This window comes from Triticum dicoccoides, chromosome 7A (genome assembly GCF_002162155.2).
Source record: "Triticum dicoccoides isolate Atlit2015 ecotype Zavitan chromosome 7A, WEW_v2.0, whole genome shotgun sequence".
Lineage (NCBI taxonomy): Eukaryota > Viridiplantae > Streptophyta > Magnoliopsida > Poales > Poaceae > Triticum > Triticum dicoccoides.
Window position 1 is genome coordinate 95,729,138 of NC_041392.1, and position 19,284 is coordinate 95,748,421.

The following is a 19,284-nucleotide window of genomic DNA, read 5'->3' on the forward strand; positions in this document are numbered from 1 at the left end:
AAAACTTAGTCAATATGAACGATTCTAGCTCCTGTTACCGTACGGTGTTCATCCAAGGACTGTAGTGCTTCTTCAACCTCTGGTCTTCTTGCTCCAGCCGCCCAAACCAGCGTCGGTCGTGCCGCATGCTCTTGCCTCCCGTGGCCGGCTGTGATGCCGTGGAGGCCTCACCGCCCCCTACTACTCCCACGCTGGCCAGGCCATCCCTCTACTCACCCACACCCCCTGTTATTCTGCGGCGACAGCAGCCTCACACCGCAGCCGAACCAGTGAACCCTCGTACTCCTCTTCGCGTGGGCATCCACTGTTGTGTCTTCCCTGGCTCTGAGTCGTCCCCTTCCTAGTCCTCGCCGTCGTCCACCGCCGTGGTGCTCTTGGCGCGGCATGGTCAACGTGGTCAAGGAACGACTTCCATCGGATGTGGACTGTACGTGGAGAGGCTGACAGCTGGGTCCACGGCCGCAGCAAGAAAGTGCCTCCTTATTACGCGCAAAATAATGATTCCTCCACCTGACAGCGGGGACCTACCGGATGGGCCACCATATTTCGTGAAAAAAATGTTTCCCCCTGACTGCTGGACCCACCAGCTACATCTTCGCACGCAAGGAAGTGCATCCGGGCAAAAAAAAATGATTCGCCCACCTGACTGCTGGGACCCACCAGCTACTGCTTCGCACGCAAGGAAGTGCCTGACAGTCGGGACCCACCTGGTCGAAGCATACGTAGCGTTGTCATTCTAGTCGTGAACTTGTATGTACATATATACTAGTGGATGTAAAGGCGTGCACGTGTCGTAGTAGAGGCGCGTACGTGTCGTAGTAGAGGCGCGCACGTAGCATGTACACGTACATACAACGGCCAGGGCGCAAGAAGGAAAATACGGCCATGTATGTGTACATATGATAACCCACAAGTATAGGGATCGCAACAGCTTTCGTGGGTAGAGTATTCAACCCAAATTTATTGATTCGACACAAGGGGAACCAAAGAATATTCTCAAGTATTAGCAGCCACTAGTAGAAAATAGGGCTTTGGTCTAGGACGGGTCAGCCCATTAGTCCCGGTTCAGTCAAGAACCGAGACTAATGTGAGCATTTATCCCGATTCGTGCGGCTAAGGCATTAGTCCCGGTTCACCTGGGCCCTTTAGTCCCGGTTCGTGCCACGAACCGGGACTAAAGGGTGCAATGCACATTAGTCCCGGTTGGTGGCACCAACCGGGACTAAAGGTTAGACCTTTAGTACCGGTTGGTGCCACCAACCAGTACTAATGGGTTTTGAGGCATTAGTACTGGTTCATGGCACGAACCGGTACTAAAGGTCCCATTTTCAAACTCCCCCCCCTCCCCATGGACCGCCTTTTCAGTTTTAGAAAAAACAAAAGAAAATGATGGAAATGTCAAAAAAATAAAATAAAATAAGTTTCCCATGTGATATGTGGTCTACTTGTTGGGAAAATTTACAAATATGAATTTCGACTTTATTTGCAAAATCTCTCTGGAATTTGTAAAATGGGCATAACTTTTGCATACGAACTCGGATTAAAAAGTTTTTTATATGAAAAATCATCTACTCGAAAAGTTACCCCGTTAAACATTTTCAAAATCCTCAAAAACCTAACAGAAAAAAAAGTTACGGGGTTTTTAAGATCTACAGTGGGAAAAATCGAAAAAATTACTAGTCAAATCTGGTCAAACAGTGGTCAAACTGTTGTCAAACAATGGTCAAACTAATTATTCTAGAATATTAGTGTTACTAAATAATTATTTCAGTTATTTTGAATTTTGGTCAAATCTGGTCAAACTGTGGTCAAACAATGGTCAAACTAATTATTCAAGAAATATTAGTGTTACTAAATAATTATTGTTTTTTAAAACAATAGTTTCAAACTCAAACAGTGAAATGTGTCACTTCATTCTCAAGCAAAATTCATGAAGGTTAATAGGATTGACATCTTACTATTGTCAGGAAAACAACAAGTGCAGACTTGGAAACGAGAGAGAATAGAACCCGAAAGTTAAGCGTGCTCAGGCTGGGGGAGTGGGAGGACGGGTGACCGTTTGGGAAGTTAGATGATTTGGAATGATGAGGGGTGGTGATTACACACTAGAGGTTAAAATAATTCAGAAATTTGAAAATAAAAAAAAATTTAAAAATTCAAAAAAAAAATGAAAAAAATCATAAAATTTCCTTTAGTCCCGGTTGGTGTTACCAACCGGGACTAAAGGTCGAGCTCCACGTGGCCGCGCCCTTTAGTCTCGGTTCATGTAAGAACCGGGACTAAAGGGGAGAGGCATTAGTACCAACCCTTTAGTCCCGGTTCGAAAACCGGGACTAAATGGCCTTACCAACCGGGACAAAAGCCCCTTTTTCTACTAGTGAGCTGAGTTGTCAATTCAACCACACCTGGAAACTTAGTATCTGCAGCAAAGTGTTTAGTAGCAAAGTAATATGATAGTGATGGTAACGGTAACAAAAGAGTAACGAAAGCAAAGTAATGTTTTTGGTATTTTGTAGTGATTGTAACAATAGCAACGGGAAAGTAAATAAGCGTAAACCAGTACATGGAAAGCTCGTGGGCATTGGATCAATGATGGATAATTATGCCGGATGCGGTTCATCATGTAACAGTCATAACATAGGATGACATAGAACTAGCTCCAATTCGTCAATGTAATGTAGGCATGTATTCTGAATATAGTCATACGTGCTTATGGAAAAGAACTTGCATGACATCTTTTGTCCTACCCTCCCGTGGCAGCGGGGTCCTAATGGAAACTAAGGGATATTAAGGCCTCCTTTCAATAGAGAACCGGAACAAAGCATTAGCACATAGTGAATACGTGAACTCCTCAAACTACGGTCATCACCGGTAAGTATCCCGATTATTGTCACATCGGGGTTAACGGATCATAACACATAATAGGTGACTATAGACTTGCAAGATAGGATCTAGAACTCTCATACATTGATGAAAACATAATAGGTTCAGATCTGAAATCATGGCACTCGGGCCCTAGTGACAAGCATTAAGCATAGCAAAGTCATAGCAACATCAATCTCATAACATAGTCGATACTAGGGATTAAACCCTAACAAAACGAACTCGATTACATGGTGAATCTTATCCAACCCATCACCATCCAGCAAGCCTACGATGGAATTACTCACGCACGGCGGTGAGCATCATGAAATTGGTGATGGAGGATGGTTGATGATGACGACGGCGACGAATCCCCCTCTCCGGAGCCCCGAGCGGACTCCAGATCAGCCCTCCCGAGAGGTTTTAGGGCTTGGCGGCGGCTCTGTATCATAAAACGTGATGATTTCTTCTCTCTTATTTTTTTCTCCCCGAAAGCAGTTATATAGAGTTGGAGTTGGAGTCGGGGGGTCTCCAGGGGGCCCACAAGGTAGGGGCGCGCCCTAGGGGGGCGCGCCCCCACCCTCGTGAGAAGGGTGTGGCCCCCCTGGTCTTCATCTTTGGTGAGGATTTTTTATTATTTATTGTAAGATATCCCATGGAGTTTCAGGTCATTCCGAGAAATTTTGTTTTCTGCACATAAAACAACATCATGGCAATTCTGCTGAAAACAGCGTTAGTCCGGGTTAGTTTCATACAAATCATACAAGTTAGAGTCCAAAACAAGGGCAAAAGTGTTTGGAAAAGTAGATACGTTGAAGACGTATCAACTCCCCCAAGCTTAAACCCTTGCTTGTCCTCAAGCAATTTAGTTGACAAACTGAAAGAAATAAAGAAAAACTTTTACAAACTCTGTTTGCTCTTGTTGTTGTAAATATGTCAAGCTAGCATTCAAGTTTTCAGCAAAGATTATAACTAAACACATTTGCAATAATTCTCAGGTCTCATGATTACTCATATCAATAGCATAATCAACTAGCAAGCCATAATAATAAATCTCGGATGACAACACTTTCTCAAAACAATCATAATATGATATAACAAGATGGTATCTCGCTAGCCCTTTCTGAGACCACAAAACATAAATGAAGAGCACCTTTAAAGATCAAGGACTGACTAGACATTGCAATTCATGGTAAAAGAGATCCAATCATAGTCACACCCAATATAAATTAACAGTAATGAATGCAAATGACAACTGCGCTCTCCAGCTAGTGCTTTTTAATAAGAGGGTGATGACTCAACATAAAAGTAAATAGATAGGCCCTTCGCAGAGGGGAGCAGGGATTTGTAGAGGTGCCAGAGCTCGGTTTTAAAATAGAGGTGAATAATATTTTGAGCGGTATACTTTCATTGTCAACATAACAATCGAGAGATGGCGATATCTTCCATGCTAGACACATTATAGGAGGTTCCCAAACAGAATGGTAAAGTTTCTACTCACCCTCCACCAACAAACATCAATCCATGGCTTGCTCGAAACAACGAGTGCCTCCAACATACATCAGGTCCTAGGGGGAGTTTTGTTTGCAATTATTTTGATTTAGTTTGCATAAAGCATGGGACTGGGCATCCCAGTGACCAGCCCTTTATCTCGTGAGAGAGGAGCGGAGTCCACTCCTCCTGAGAATAACCCGCCTAACATGGAAGATACAGACATCCCTAGTTGATACATGAGCTATTCGAGCATACAAAACAGGATGATTATTTGAAGGTTTAGAGTTTGGCACATACAAATTTACTTGGAACGGCAGGTAGATACCGCATATAGGAAGGTATAGTGGACTCATGTGGAATAACTTTGGGGTTTAAGGAGTTTGGATGCACAAGCAGTATTCCCGCTTAGTACAGGTGAAGGCTAGCAAAAGACTGGGAAGCGACCAACTAAAGAGCGACAACAGCCATGTACATGCATTAAAATTAATAAAGATTGGATGCAAGCATGAGTAGGATATAATCCACCATGAACATAAATATCGTGAAGGCTATGTTGATTTGTTTCAACTACATGCGTGAACATGTGCCAAGTCAAGTCACTTAAATCATTCAGAGGAGGATACCACCCTATCATACCACATCATAACCATTTTAATAGCATGTTGGCACGCAAGGTAAACCATTATATCTCATAGCTAATTAAGCATGGCATAAGCAACTATGATCTCTAATTGTCATTGCAAACACGTTTATTCATAACAAGCTGAATCAAGAACGATGAACTCATCATATTTACAAAAACAAAAGAGGTCGAGTTCATACCAGCTTTTCTCATCTCAGTCAGTCCATCATATATCATCATAATTGCCTTTCACTTGCACGACTGAACGATGTGAATAATAATAAGAGTGCACATGCATTGGACTAAGCTGGAATCTGCGAGCATTCAATAAACAGGAGAATACAAGGCAATATGGGCTCTTTTGTCAGATAAATAATAGTGCATGTAAGAGCCACTTCAACAATTTAATCAAGGTCTTCTCCTACTGACCCCCAAAGAAAAGAAAAGAAATAAAACTATTTGCACGGGAAAGCTCCCAACAAGCAAAAGAAGAATAGGAAATATTTTTGGGTTTTCTTTTTAATTACTACTACAGCATGGAAAGTAAATTAATTAAAAGCTACAACTATTTTTTTTGGTTTTTTTCTTAAGGTTTGTCAAACACACAAGAAGAAAACAAAAGAAAATAAACTAGCATGGATGATACAATGAAAAAGTATGAGCACCGACATCTCGCAATGAGTGTGTGTGAACATAAATGTAATGTCGGTGAGAAATACGTACTCTCCCAAGCTTAGGCTTTTGGCCTAAGTTGTTCTATGGCCACGGCTGGCCTGGCTGATATCCATAATAATAGTTGGGGTCGTACTGAGATGCAGCGGCTATCGCCTCCTGAGCTGCAGCGTGGCGAAGAGCGGCCTCCGCTCTCCTCTCGTACTCATCAGCCTCCTCTCTGGTAATAGTATATCCTCCCCTTGCCTGATAATCGAAGAAAGCAGGAGCAGGGAGAGTAATATGGACAGCACGGACTCTGTCAAAGATTAGTCGGTACTGGAGAGGTGATTCGTTCCTCTCGACAAAATGGTGGGAAACCATAGAATCAAAATCTAAATAAGCAGGAGGCAACTCCATGTCTCCTTCACGAATGTCTATCTCAAGAAATTTAGCTAAGCGGGTTGCATAAATTCCTCCAAAGAAATCTCCATTATGTCTATAATGATGCAACCTACGAGCTAAAATGGCTCCCATATGATAAGATTGGTCTCCTGACACAGCACTCCTGAGAATGCTAAGGTCAGGGACACACATGTGACATGCTTCATCCTTAGCATTTATGCACCTACCTATGAAGAGAGCAAAATAATGTATAGCAGGAAAGTGAATGCTCCCTATGGTAGCTTGCGTTATATCTCTGGATTCCACTACAGTTATATAGCAAGAAAGTTTCTAAATTCAGATTTAGGGGGATCCCTAACACTACCCCATTGTGGAAGTTTGCAGGCAAGAGTGAAATCCTCTAGGTTCATGGTATAAGATTTATCATAAAGATCAAACATGACTGAAGGAGAATTACGTGAAGATGAATACTCAAACCTCCTCACAAAAGAGCTTGTGAGCTCATGATATTGGGGGCATTTGTCTGCCTAAAGTCCTCAAGATCGGCATTACACAAATATGCGTTAAATTCTTCTTTAATTCCCGCTTGATCCATAAAATTTTCAGAAGGCCACTCTCAAGGACGCACTGGAGCATCTCTTGGTGGCTCTTCGTCAGCATCACGCATTGCAAGCCTGGGTCCTTGCTTCTTTGAAGAACCACCTTGGAACATTTTCCTAAGCATATTTCTTCCTCTAAAAAATTCTAAAAAAATTAGTAACTTCAAAATAAAAGTAAACCAAACTCAATAATATTGATAGCAACTACTCCTACAAGTGCCTAGGGCCTATATCATGCATCAAAACTACTTTTGACCATATAAATTTGACATGCAAGCTCAAGAACAAGGTCACCTAAACAACAAAAATTTGCAATGAATAAAGCACTAGAACAAAAACTAATTGGACTAATGGAGGAGTCACATACCAAGGAACAATCTCCCCAAGCAGTTTTGTGAGAGGTGCTTTGAGCAAGGAGATCGAAAATGGCAGCAAAACGAGCTTGGACTCGGGTTTGAGTTGGTTTTTCGTGTTTGGGGGAGGAAGATGAAGTGTGTAGCTGGAAGAATAAGTGGAGGAGGGCCACCGTGGGCCCACGAGGTAGGGGGGCGCGCCCTCCACCCTCATGTCAAGGTGGTTGGCCCCCTGGTGTGTATTTTGTTCCATAAATAATCAAATATTCTAGAAAAAATCATATTTAATTTTCAGGGCATTTGGAGAACTTTTATTTTCGAGGTATTTTTATATTGCACGGATAATCAGATAACAGACAGAAAATTATTTATTTTTACTTTATTTCAACTAAATAATAGAAAGTATATAAACGGTACAGAAGGTTGTGCTTCTAGTTCCATCCATCTCATGCTCGTCAAAAGGAATCCACTAACAAGGTTGATCAAGTCTTGTTAACAAACCCATTCCGATTAACATGAAACTGGAGAAATTTCGAATAACACTAGGTTACCTCAACAGGGATATGCACATCCCCAATAATAAGTACATATTTCTTCTTGACAGTAGGAAGAGGAAATTCAAAACCTCCAAATATAATCGATGGAATTTTTCCGATATAATTGATACTATGAACTTGAGGTTGTTTCCTCGGAAAGTGTACCGTATGCTCATTACCATTAACATGAAAAGTGACATTGCCTTTGTTGCAATCAATAACAGCCCCTGCAGTATTAAGAAAAGGTCTTCCAAGAATAATATACATACTATCGTCCTCGGGAATATCAAGAATAACAAAGTCCGTTAAAATAGTAACGTTTGCAATCACAACAGGCACGTCCTCAAAAATGCCGACGGGTATAGCAGTTGATTTATCAGCCATTTGCAAAGATATTTCAGTAGGTGTCAACTTATTCAAATCAAGTCTATGATATAAAGAGAGAGACATAACACTAACACCGGCTCCAAGATCACATAAAGCAGTTTTAACATAGTTTCTTTTAATGGAGCATGGTATAGTAGGTACTCCTGGATCCCCAAGTTTCTTTGGTATTCCACCCTTAAAAGTATAATTAGCAAGCATTGTGGAAATTTCAGCTTCCGGTATCTTTCTTTTATTTGTAATAATATCTTTCATGTACTTAGCATAAGGATTTGTTTTGAGTATATCAGTCAATCGCATACGCAAAAATATAGGTCTAATCATTTCAGCAAAGCGCTCAAAATCCTCATCATCCTTTTTCTTGGATGGTTTGGGAGGAAAAGGCATGGGTTTATGAACCCAAGGTTCTCTTTCTTTACCATGTTTCCTAGCAACAAAGTCTTTCTTATCATAACATTGATTCTTTGATTGTGGGTTATCAAGATCAACAACAGGTTCAATTTCTATATCATTATCATTACTAGTTTGAGCATTATTATGAACATCATCATTAACATTTTCATTAGGTTCATGTTCATTACCAGATTGAGTTTCAGCATCAGAAATAGAAATATCATTTGGATTATCAGGTGGTTCAACAATAGGTTCACTAGAAGTTTGCACAGTTCTATCATTTTTCTTTTTCTTATTTTTAGAAGAACTAGGTGCATCAATTTTATTTCTCTTAGAATCTTGCTCAATTCTCTTAGGGTGGCCTTCAGGATACAAAGGTTCCTGAGTCATTCTACCAGTTCTAGCAGCCACTTTAACAGCATAATTATTTTTCTTACTATTCATCTCATTGAGCAATTCTTTTTGAGCTTTAAGTACTTGTTCTACTTGAGTGGTAACCATAGAAGCATGTTTGCTAACAAGTTTAAGTTCACCTATAATATTAGCCATATAATGACCCAAGTATTTAATCATATCAGCATCTTCTTTTAATTGTCTACCAAAATAAGCATTGAAGTCTTCTTGCTTAAATATAAAATTATCAAACTCATCCAAGCATTGACTAGCAATTTTAGCAGGAGGGATTTCAGCTTTATCATATCTATAGAGAGAATTTACCCTTACTACCTGTTTCGGTTTATCGAGGTCTGGAGGTTCTTCAATAAATAAAGGATTAAGATCATATATTTCTTCATCAGGCGGTAAATTAATACCATGTATTTCTTCAATAGGAGGTAAATTCTTAACATCTTCAACTTTAATACCTTTTTCTTTCATAGATTTCTTTGCCTCTTGCATATCTTGAGGACTGAGAAATAGAACACCTCTCTTATTCAGAGTTGGTTTAGGAATAGGATCATTAATTGGAGCAGGAGCTGGCTCAAGAGGTGCCCAATTATTTTCATTTGTGACCATATTATTCAATAAGATTTCAGCTTCATCCGGTGTTCTTTCCCTTAAAAGAGAACCAGCACAACTATCCAGGTAATCTCTGGAAGCATCGGTTAGTCCATTATAAAAGATATCAAGTATTTCATTTTTCTTAAGAGGATGATCAGGTAAAGCATTAAGTAACTTGAGAAGCCTCCCCCAAGCTTGTGGGAGACTCTCTTCTTTAATCTGCACAAAGTTGTATATTTCCTTTAAAGCAGCTTGTTTCTTATGCGCAGGGAAATATTTAGTAGAGAAGTAATAAATCATGTCCTAGGGACTACGCACACAACCAGGATCAAGAGAATTAAACCATATCTTAGCATCACCCTTTAATGAGAACGGAAATATTTTAAGGATATAAAAGTAGCAAGATCTCTCATCATTAGTGAATAGGGTGGCTATATCATTTAATTTAGTAAGATGTGCTACAACAGTTTCAGATTCATAACCATGAAAAGGATCAGATTAAACCAAATTAATTATATCAGGATCAACCGAGAATTCATAATCCTTATCAGCAACACATATAGGTGAAGTAGCAAAAGCAGGGTCAGGTCTCATCCTAGCATTTGGAGATTGCTTATTCCATTTAGCTAATAACCTTTTGAGTTCATATCTATCTTTGCAAGCTAAAATAGCTAAAGAAGCATCTTGATCAAATAAATAACCCTCGGGAATAACAAGTGATTCTTCATCATCACTTTCATCTTCATAATCAGATTCAATAGTTTCAATCTCTCTAACCCTAGCAAGTCGTTCCTCGAGAAAATCACTAAGTGGCATAGTAGTATCAGGCATAGAGGTAGTTTCATCATAGGTATCATGCATAGCAGAAGTAGCATCATCAATAACATGCGACATATCAGAACGAATAGCAGAAGCAGGTGTAGGTGTCGCAAGCTTACTCATAACAGAAGGTGAATCAGTGCAGAGCTAGATGGCAGTTATTTACCTCCCCTCGTAGTTGAGGGATAGATCTTGGTTTTTGGATCTCTCAAGTTCTTCATAGTTTCCAGCAGATATAAATCCCAAGTGACTCAAAGAATAGAGTTATGCTCCCCGGCAACGGCGACAGAAATTAGTCTTGATAACCCACAAGTATAGGGGATCACAACAACTTTCGAGGGTAGAGTATTCAACCCAAATTTATTGATTCGACACAAGGGGAGCTGTCGTGGATTTTTCACGGCAGATGTCCTAGTGTGAGGACTTAGTCGCGAGGCCAACGCATCTATGTGGTAGCTTGAGAGGGGTTGAGCGGGACGAGAGACGCGATGTTTTACCCAGGTTCGGCCCCTCACGGTGGAGGTAAAAGCCTACATCCTGCTTCATTGATATTGATGATGATGATCATGGTTACAAGTGTGCTCTATCTCGAGAGCTATTGTATAAACCTAACTTGTCCAACTTGTGGAACTTGTCCCTCTTCTCCCTTTTGGGGAGCCCTGCCCCTCCTTATATATGTTGAAGGGGCGGGTTACATGTGGAGTCCTATTAGGATTAGGACTAGTCTATCTTCTAATACAAACCGGATACAAGTCTGGGTCTTGACTCCTTGTAAGGGAAATACACCTTTTCTCTTAAACCGGCCCACCATTAACATAAACCGGCCTTCTGGGCCTTGGGCCTTGTCATCCGTCTATCCCGCCCGCCAGGTTACCCGTGAGTCATAATGTTCGGGCGGGTTGCTTGTAAACCGCCAAGTTAGGGCGGGTTGCCAGTGAATCGCCAAGTGTCAGCCGGGTCTCAAGTAAACCGCCAAGTCCGGCCGGTTTATACTTCTAGCTGGTTTACGCTACGGGGTATATCCCCGACATTAGCCCCCAGTTTAGCTTGGATTTATCCATGGTAAACTGATCCTGTAAACAAACACAAGAACAACTTTGACAAGTTGTACTCCAGGTTAAAAATTCTTGTAAACCGGCACCTGATCATTCTTAATATCCTTGTTATTTCTTCCTTCTAGAAAATCCGAGTCAAAAGACCAACTTCATAATCAATTTGCTTGCAGAAGATATTTTTTAAATAAAGAATCCATTTGAATCGTCCTTCAATGCTCTGATTTGACAAAAATATTGCTCTTCAAATATTCAACTGATATTCAGCCGGCTTGAAGATGTAGAACTTGCCGGTTTATGATTACCACCATTGTTGGGTTATAAAAACTGATAATTCCGGGTCATGATTGTTGCCAACGCCGGTTCATGATTATTGATGACGCCGGGTTGCAGCCACAGGGTCATAATGATTGGTGACGCCAGGTCAATCTGGTTTGCTCAAACAGAGAATTTGAAAATATTTCTTCGATAATAATATAATACCTGTAGCCCCCAAGTCTTGAGTAGAACAAAGTGATGGCTTAATACTTGCTTCAATATAAATACTACCAATTTTGAAGAAATTCATGTTGTTCATCCCAGTCACTAGTAAAAACTGAATACTCCATATTATGTAGCCCCCAAGTACCGGGTTTTCATGCTTGCAGCAACCTGGGACTTATAATTGCTTATAAAAACTTCAATCACTGTATCCCCCAAGGGCCTGGTCATTATGCAATAATGAGCAGGGACTTTGTAAATATAATCATGTAGACTTGAGAAGTGATGTGTAGCCCCCAAGGGCCGGCTTAGTAAGATAATACTGAACCGGGACTTGATATATACTTCAATGAAAATACCATCTTATAATGTAGCTTCCATCGTAGGGCTTGAACCCACGTCCACAAGGTTAAGAGCTTTGTGCTTTACAAACTGAGCAATGGATCCTTCAATATTATGGGCGAAAACTTGTGTACCTTGAATTGTTGATAGGAGCAACTGGTAGCCCCCAAGGGCCGGCTCATTATAATATGATGACTCGGATCTTCAATAAGACTAGTAAAAATGACTTTGCATTAGCCCCCAAGTGTCATGGTGCATGCTTGCAGCGACATGAGACTTGCATGTAATCTCAATTTGAATAATGTAGCCCCCAAGTGCCGGGTTGTAAGCCTGCAGCGACTCTGGACTATTTCTTCCATTGTAGAATAAGTCATATCCTTTGATAAAATAATAGCCATTGCGCTAAAGCGACTTTGAAAACTCAATAATACTAGTTATTAATAACCATAAAAATCCAGCCATGTTGGCTATTCAAGATAATATAATCCGGTATGAAAACCTTATTCATTCAATATCATAATGAAAATTCAGCCAAGTTTGGCTATTTGAATAATATAACCCAATGATTTATAAGCGCATAATTCCAATGGCGCAATCCAAATATATATACTGGCGACTTATAGTCAAAGCCAGGCCGGTTTAACAAACCTGTTTCTGCATACAACAAGTTTAAACTGTCCTGGCGGTTTACCGCCGGACGGGTCATAATGCCCAACATATAACCCGGGTTTATAACCAAGGCTGCACTTAAGAATAATCAAATATGAAATATATCATACCTGTGACATTGAATCACATTGTTGGTTTTACCAACTTTTTGTAGTAAAGGTGATAACCCAAATCTTGAGTACTGATAACTCCTTCTATATTGTGCCGGTTTATGATAAAACCATACCGGGTTGTGATAAACACCGGTTTATCCATATTCAATTCTGGCGACTTATAGTCGAAACCAGACCGGGCTGATAGTCTCCGGATTATGATTTGATAGTGTACTGGCAACTTGCTCCACTTATGGAATTCATGTATGCATAATCCTTTATGTTCCTACATATGAAAACTAAAAAGCATCCTCGTTGGCTGACCAACTGATTATATGGTAGAGGTAAAAACATCAATCCGGAGTGCTGATAACTCTTGGCCCTCTTGCCGGTTCATGTAGAAATCATATTGGGCTAAAAAGCCGTTGATTTGTTCGTATAGGGTTGGTGACATCTAGTCAAGACCATTCCGGAGCAATGCGCTACCAGTTTAGAATCTGATCATGTACTAACAACGAAGCGCCGAAAGTCATGCCAGTTTATAATGAACATCGGTTTGTCAGAAAAATGTTTATAAATCCCTTATCATGAAAACAACAAAAACAACAGAAATATGCAAGGCTTTTCATGGGCTGCCAGGCCCTAAATCGAGGCTTTTCATGGGCTGCCAGGCCGCTGAGTTAAACCATTTTGCAAAGCCTTTTTAAGATGGACCTCAGTCTTTAACCAATCACCGATTTAACTTTAACAAGTTCAGGGTCCATGGGATTGACTTGTGAAACGTTCGATGGGTCATACCAGGTTTACTTGGACGGACTGCCTTACTTAAAGAGGCAGGATAACCCGGGGTTTCAGGTGTATACACCAGGCTTCCAAGCCATGGCTTGATAGCCCATTACAAGTGTAGATTCTAAGTTCATTTCGATAGCAAAGAATCCCCAAGTAACGTTTTGAGCTGTGCTTAGTGGGTGCCTATGTTTGAGTTGTTGTTTTACAACACTCTCTTTGGCCCCGGATTGATTTGGCTTTGAGCTGATCAAGAGGTGTGACTATGGTTCGGATATGACCAAGCCCCCAAGTGATGTTGTGGCATTACGCCAATCAAGAGGTGTAGCTATGGTTCGGATACGACCAAGCCCCCAAGTGATGATGTGGCATTGCACCGATCAAGAGGTGTAGCTATGGTTCGGATACGACCAAGCCCCCAAGTGATGTTGTGGCATTGCGCCGATCAAGAGGTGTAGCTATGGTTCGGATACGACCAAGCCCCCAAGTGATCAATAATATGATAAGCCAATAAGGCAGGATACCCATGTTTGAACCGCGCATCATGGCAGCAGGTCCTCTTCGGCCACCTTTAACTTTTTGCAAGAGATAAATTCTTCTTGAACCGGATTGTAAACCGGAATCTTCATTTTCAACCGGAAATTTTCTGATGGCCTTTCAACTCGAACTTGCGAGAAGTTAATTCCTTTTTGAACCGGAAATTCTTAAACCGGATTTGAGAGCTTCAGAGCTTCATAGGAGAACAGATTTCCCTTGAACCGGATTTTAAACCGGCATTCTTCATTTTGAACCGGAAATTTTCTGACGGCCCTTAAATTTTCATCCATATGGTAGTAGCCTCCGGGACCGGGTTATCATTCCCTGCAGTGACCCGGAGTTCCGGAGTCATGTCATTGTAGCCCCCGAGTCTTAAGACGACTCGAGGGATTGTCTTGGGATTCTCCACATTTGACCGTGATATAAACCGGTACGAGTCATTCAATGTCTCAGTGATATAACTTGTCCTGTACTGGAGAACTTGCAAGCCAGAGAAATTTCTCTTTTAAAGAAAGCAATATATAATATAAAATATATTGGATGAATTTCACCTGATGCGTCAGGTCAGTAATTATCACCGCGGAGTTGATGATCCCCATGGTGAAGCTGAAATCAATCACGGCCGAGCCGGCCGCGGGAGCCGATAGATGAGTCGGCCGTGGTGTTTGTAAGCCGGTGTGGACAAGCAAGTTGTCCTCCTCATTGTAAGCCGGCGCAGACGCGTGAACCGGCCGCGAGAGAGGACGGGCGAGTTGTCCGTGGCGTTGCAAGCCGGTGCGGACGAGAGAGTCGACCGCCGCGTTGGAAACAACACAGTCGCAGGTGAGTAAGCTTTGTAATGAATAATGGTTCTGCGAAAGAATACCATAGACCAAAGTAATTGTTCTCAAACAATTTAATATGTATTGATGAAATGGACTGAATGAATATCACCTGATGTATTTGGACGGGAGATGTCCGTATAGACTGGTCAAATGGCTCCGTAGTCAAAATACAGGCTAGCGTACTAGTACTTCATCTTGTGATTTTTGTCCATCTTCATACGAGAGTCTGGTGCCGTTCCTTCTCCTTCATCAGGTACCCAGACCCGTCGAGGCAACCGATGGAGCGGCAGGTAGCTAGTAAAAGGTACTTCGGCGACGGCGGGTCACCGCGGTGGCGGCTGAGTGAGGCAGGAGCGGCTTGATGCTAGAAGGAAGGCGACTCAATGCGGCGCGGTCGCGACAACGGAGAGGCGCCGATGGCTCAGAAGGTCCTGGCGAGCCCGCAGCGGAGACAACGACGGCGGCCCTTACGACAGGGGCATGCAGACGGAGGCCACCTCGGCGGGTCACAGAGGTGGCAGCAGCGGCTCAACACCTGCTCCGGCGAGGGCAGCGCGAGGCCATGGAAGAGGCCGGGTCAGGCCTGACGGCGGTGGCTTAGAACTGTAGCGACATGCGGCAGACGAGGTGACCCGGTGAAGGCGACTTTGATGACGGACGTGTTACTGGAAGACTGGAGCGGCGGCTTGTTGAGGTGGTCGTGGCCGGTTGAGCAAACCCAGTACAAATCTTTCCATAAATCAAGTATGAGCAGAAGAATTTTAGGCCTGCGCTCGGCCGAGTCGTAGGAGGCTGATGCGTAGCCCACGGTCGCGGGTGGCGGAAGTGATAGGCCAAGGTGGCCAGTGACAACAACGAGTCCGTCTCGAGAACAAGGCCACGGCCCCCGCGGCCGGCGGCTCAATACACATCATCAATTGACTCCTAGGCAGGGGTTTGCAAGATTGTCCATCTCTCCGAGTCAACAGGAACAAAAAGCGACTCCCAGGTTGAGAACCCCGTAGTGTAGTTTAGTCAATCCAAAGTCAATATTTATTGGCAGATACGTGAGTCCCATTGCAGCTTGCACCAAGCTCAACTAGCGATCTGAAAAAATTGTCTGAACAAGTTACAGGCGAGTGCAACGGAAGCCCGCAAGCGGCTCACAGCCGCGGGTTAAAGCAGTGGAGATTGCGGCGGGTCGAAAAGGCAGTGCCGGCTTGAAACCACGGCTTGTAGCCTCAGAGACAGCAACGGCGGGCTCAGAACGACCGCGGTGGCCCGAACGGCGGAGGCGTGCTGGGTGGCGACTCAGAGGCCGGGTCGTAATCGGTTTGACCCCCCTTGTAGTTTTTCCTTTTCTTGATTGTTTCTTCAGATCCGACTTGTATTAGTAGCACTTGAATCTTCTTTTCACATACATAGCAAGCGGGGATCAAACTCTGTAGCTTACCATGATGAGTACTAGTACTAGTTGATAATTTGGTATGGGCTAGCTGACTAGCTCGGTCTCCATGCGGCCGGTTCAGACGACGCAACAGACACAGGCGGCTCAGCTTGGAGCAGGCGACCGCGACCCAACGTGCAATAATAGTCATCCGAGTCCATGCTCACGCCTGGTCCCTTCTCCAAGTCGCGACCGGTTTGACCAATCCATCCCAGTCGTGGTTAATCTCCGATTTTGTGCTTGACTGTACGTGTGTGGATTCGATCGGCCGTGTGTCTTCTTGATGAAAGTACTCAAGTAGTACTTCTTGATTAATCTTGACGGAAGTAGTTGGAATAAACAATAGATTTGATTGATGGCCCTTGGATTGTAGTGTCGTAGTCAAAAATTCCTTATCCATCAGCTTGTATCATGATGAATCGCCCAAGGCTAACTCAGACTCCGCGCGATCTGTAACCCCTAAACAATCTCAATCTCATATCCAGCGCCGCAAGAACACTTCGTCAATCTTGACTGATGAACTCATTGTTGATGTGAATTTTTCCACACCAGTTTTTGTTGAGCCAGAAAATTGCGAACTTCTCAAACCCTAAAAAAGATCCCTTCAAGAACTCAACAACACCGTGCGCAGGCTCCACGGTGGGCGCCAATTGTCGTGGATTTGTCACGACAGATGTCCTAGTGTGAGGACTTAGTCGCGAGGCCAACGCATCTATGTGGTAGCTTGAGAGGGGTTGAGCGGGACGAGAGACGCGATGTTTTACCCAGGTTCGGCCCCTCACGGTGGAGGTAAAAGCCTACATCCCGCTTCATTGATATTGATGATGATGATCATGGTTACAAGTGTGCTCTATCTCAAGAGCTATTGTCTAAACCTAACTTTTCCAACTTGTGGAACTTGTCCCTCTTCTCCCTTTTGGGGAGCCCTGCCCCTCCTTATATATGTTGAAGGGGCGGGTTGCATGTGGAGTCCTATTAGGATTAGGACTAGTCTATCTTCTAATACAAACTGGATACAAGTCTGGGTCTTGACTCCTTCTAAGGGAAATACACCTTTTCTCTTAAACCGGCCCACCATTAGCATAAACCGGCCTTTTGGGCCTTGGGCCTTGTAATCCGTCTGTCTCGCCCGCCAGGTTACCAGTGAGTCATAATGTTCAGGCGGGTTGCTTGTAAACCGCCAAGTTAGGGCGGGTCGCCAGTGAATCTCCAAGTGTCAGCCGGGTCTCAAGTAAACCGCCAAGTCCAGCCGGTTTATACTTCCGTCCGGTTTACGCTGCGGGGTATATCCCCGACAGGAGCCAAAGAATATTCTCAAGTATTCCCCGACGGTAACAAAAGAGTAACGAAAGCAAAGTAATGTTTTTGGTATTTTGTAGTGATTGTAACAATAGCAACGGGAAAGTAAATAAGCGTAAACCAGTATATGGAAAGCTCGTAGGCACTGGATCAATGATGGATAATTATGCTGGATGCGGTTCATCATGTAACAGTCATAACATAGGGTGACACAGAACTAGCTCCAATTCGTCAATGTAATATAGGCATGTATTCCGAATATAGTCATATGTGCTTATGGAAAAGAACTTGCATGACATCTTTTGTCCTACCCTCCTGTGGCAGCGGGGTCCTAATGGAAACTAAGGGAGATTAAGGCCTCCTTTTAATAGAGAACCGGAAGAAAGCATTAGCACATAGTGAATACATGAACTCCTCAAACTACGGTCATCACCGGTAAGTATCCCGATTATTGTCACTTCGGGGTTAACGGATCATAACACATAATAGGTGACTATAGACTTGCAAGATAGGATCTAGAACTCTCATATATTGATGAAAACATAATAGGTTCAGATCTGAAATCATGGCACTCAGGACCTAGTGATAAGCATTAAGCATAGCAAAGTCATAGCAACATCAATCTCAGAACATAGTGGATACTAGGAATCAAACCCTAACAAAACTAACTCGATTACATGGTGAATCTCATCCAACCCATCACCGTCCAGCAAGCCTACAATGGAATTACTCACGCACGGTGCTGAGCATCATGAAATTGGTGATGGAAGATGGTTGATGATGACGACGGCGATGAATCCCCCTCTCCGGAGCCCGAACGGACTTCAGATCAGCCCTCCCGAGAGGTTTTAGGGCTTGGCGGCCGCTCCGTATCGTAAAACGCGATGATTTCCTCTATCTTATTTTTTCTCCCCGAAAGCACTTATATAGAGTTGGAGTTGGAGTCGGGGGGTCTCCAGGGGGCACACGAGGCAGGGGGCGCGCCCTAGGGGGGTGCCCCCACCCTCGTAAGAAGGGTGTGGGCCCCCTGGTCTTCATCTTTGGCGAGGATTTTTTATTATTTATTGTAAGATATCTCGTGGAGTTTCAGGTCATTCCGAGAACTTTTGTATTCTGCACATAAAACAACATCATGGCAATTCTACTGAAAAAAACAGCGTCAGTCCGGGTTAGTTCCATTCAAATCATACAAGTTAGACTCCAAAACAAGGGCAAAAGTGTTTGGAAAAGTAGATACGTTGGAGACGTATCAACATACGGGCGGGGTCTCGAACGCCTACTCGCGCATACATACGGCCAGGGCTCGTGTACATGGCTGGGTCAGAACGGAGAAACAACATCGTCGTCGTGTTCATGGGGAGGCAACGGAATGCGTTGTGTTCATCGGGAGGCAACGGAATGCGTCGTGTTCATGGGGAGGCAACGGAATGCGTCGTGTTCATCGGGAGGCAACGGAACGCGTGGGAGCCAACCGGCTGGGTCAGAACGAAATGCGTGGTCATGTTCATCGGGAGGTCTTGGACGGAACAGGCGATGGAAACGAGGCCTGGCGTACCGCAAAACAGAGGAAACGGACCTCCTATGTTCGGAACGGGGTCCTGTTGATCGGGAGGGGTGTGGCGTACCGCAAAACGGAGGAAACGGACCTCCTACGGTCGAA